We start from the raw sequence: 2,500 nt of genomic DNA, 5'->3' as shown, positions 1-2,500 counted from the left end.
ATTTATTTTTGCAGAGAGAATGAGCAGGACAGGACTGAGCGGCGGCCATATTTTGTACCAATTTCAAGTCAAGTCGGCTTTTATTGTCAATTTCTTTACATGCACTGGTCATACAAAGAATTGAAATTTCGTTTCTTACTTTCCCATGCAGACATAGACATGCTTTAAATACAGACATAGACATACTATAGACATAGCCATAGACAATAAACATTAAATTAAAGTGCAAGACTGAAATATAGAACATGTATGTATCAAAATAGAAATATAGGACATATATATAAAAAAAATAGAGGTAGTTGTGTTGTATATTTATATAGTCTTAACAGTTACATGAAGTTTAAACTTGTGCTTGTGTGACCTGTATATTTACATTGATATGCAGTATGCAGTAATTTCAAGTATATCAGGCTTGATGTGAAGCAGCAACACGTTAGGCTGCGCAGTCACAGTGCAGTTCCACAGGGCGGTGTTGGGGGGGAGGGGGGTTAGGGTAGACAGGATCCTAGTTTCCTTGTAATTTGCGGTACATCTAACATCTAGTTGCACAGGGATTAGCCTGGGTGCCTGTTAGCACATTTGAATTTGCTCTGCAGGTCTGTCTGAAGACCTTACCATTGAAGCCAATTTCTGAATCACCAAAAACATAGGAATCAAACATAACCACTTACCCGACAGAGAGCAGGCTTTATGCAACGACGACCAGAGAAGTGCAGTTAGTAGCACTGTTCAACACCACCAATGGCTGTGCAGATTGCATCAGTGGTAAACAACATGGACGTGGATTGTCTTTGGAATTGAATAAACAACTGCATTAAAAGCTTCATTTACAATAAAGATGTGCTTGATGTACTTCCAAAAAGATTTGGTGAACATTAATGAGTGTAGCAATTGAAGGCCAGTTCACTGCTGGCTATGGCCCTTGGAAATGGGATTGAAAAGAAAGGCAAATGTCAGTTGAGATTTGAGAATCGGCCTGTTGTTAGTTAGGCTAGGCTAGGCTAGGCTGAATTAGGATCAGTTGACTGTGCTGAGTGTACAAACCAAGTCATTGACAATGACAAACAAGTCATTGACATTTTTGCTAGACAGTAATAATGTGCAAATGTGTGTGTGTGTGTGTGTGTGTGTGTGTGTGTGTGTCTGTGTGTGTGTCTGTGTTAGAGGTGAATGAGATTTGAGTTGATGTTTCCTGGGGTAAACCTGCCTGCATACCTAATACATCAGCCAAACAGCTTAAATGGTGGATTCCCCAAAATCAATATGGAGCTGCATGGCTGACTCCTCCTCGTCAGGCTGATGACCCAACGACAGCCCAACGACAGCATTGACCTTTTCAACTGGCCGTCACCTCATAACCAGCAAGATCCATCCTGTTCTCAGAGCAGTCAGGGGAAAGGTCAGACTGGGGGGAGACATCAATGAGGTGTCAGATGCACCTTAGCCGGTCGCCGAGACTGTGAGCCTGTGACTTTAGCAGAGTACCACATCTCTCTATCTCAGTAAAGTAAGCCACCACATCCCTCTATCACAGTAAAGTAAGCCACCACATCTCTCTCTCTATCACAGTAGAGTAGGTCACCACATCTCTTTATGACAGCAGAGTAAGCTACCACATCCCTCACAGTAGAGTAGGTCGCCACATCTTTCCATCCGATTCCTCAGTAGTCCACTCTCTCTCACTCTCTCTCTATCACATTACGGTAGACCACGCGTTCTCTCCACCCCATCTCTTAGTAGAGTAGGCCACCACATCTCTCCACCCCATCTCTTAGTAGAGTAGATCACTCCATCTCTCCACCCCATCTCTTAGTAGAGTAGGCCACTCCATCTCTCTCTATCACAGTAAAGTAAGATAGCACATCTCTCTATCGCAGTAAAGAAAGATACCACATCTCTCTATCACAGTAGAGTCCCATCTCTCAGTAGAGCAGTGTAGGTCGCCACATCTCTCCCAGTAGAGTAGTCAACCACACATTTCTATAGAGTATGCTACCCCATCTCTCTATCACAGTAGAGTAAGCCACCACATCCCTTACAGTAGAGTAGGTCACTCCATCTCTCTCTCAATCTCAGTAGAGTAAGCCACATCTCTCTATCTCAGTAGTACATCATGTACTCTCAACAGCACCATGCCGATGTGGAGAACTCTCCCAAGTACTCATCCATTGTCTCTCTGATGCTAGGGTGTCCCAATAATCGTTTGTTTTTTGAACATGGTCATCAGTGGCCATCATTTGAAGAGGGACAGCAAAGTGAGAGGAGGAGAAAGCACAAATCACATCTCAACAATCTGCCCCAACTGTGGCATTCAATGCAAATGAAACCAGAGGCAGTACGTACAAACCAGGAGACAGAGCATTTATTTTGGATTGCTTCTCTCTCTCTCTCTCACTCTCTCTCTCTCTCTCTCTGTGTGTGTCTCTGTGGTCAAAGAAAAATGCAGAGAGCTGTTATGGAAATCAGTGAAAAGGAAGAGGGCCATTTGGAAGTGTTTTTG

Source organism: Alosa alosa, chromosome 12 (assembly GCF_017589495.1).
Source record: "Alosa alosa isolate M-15738 ecotype Scorff River chromosome 12, AALO_Geno_1.1, whole genome shotgun sequence".
Taxonomy (NCBI): Eukaryota; Metazoa; Chordata; class Actinopteri; order Clupeiformes; family Clupeidae; genus Alosa; species Alosa alosa.
The sequence above is the reverse complement of the archived record's forward strand: the minus strand, read 5'-3'. Positions refer to the sequence as shown.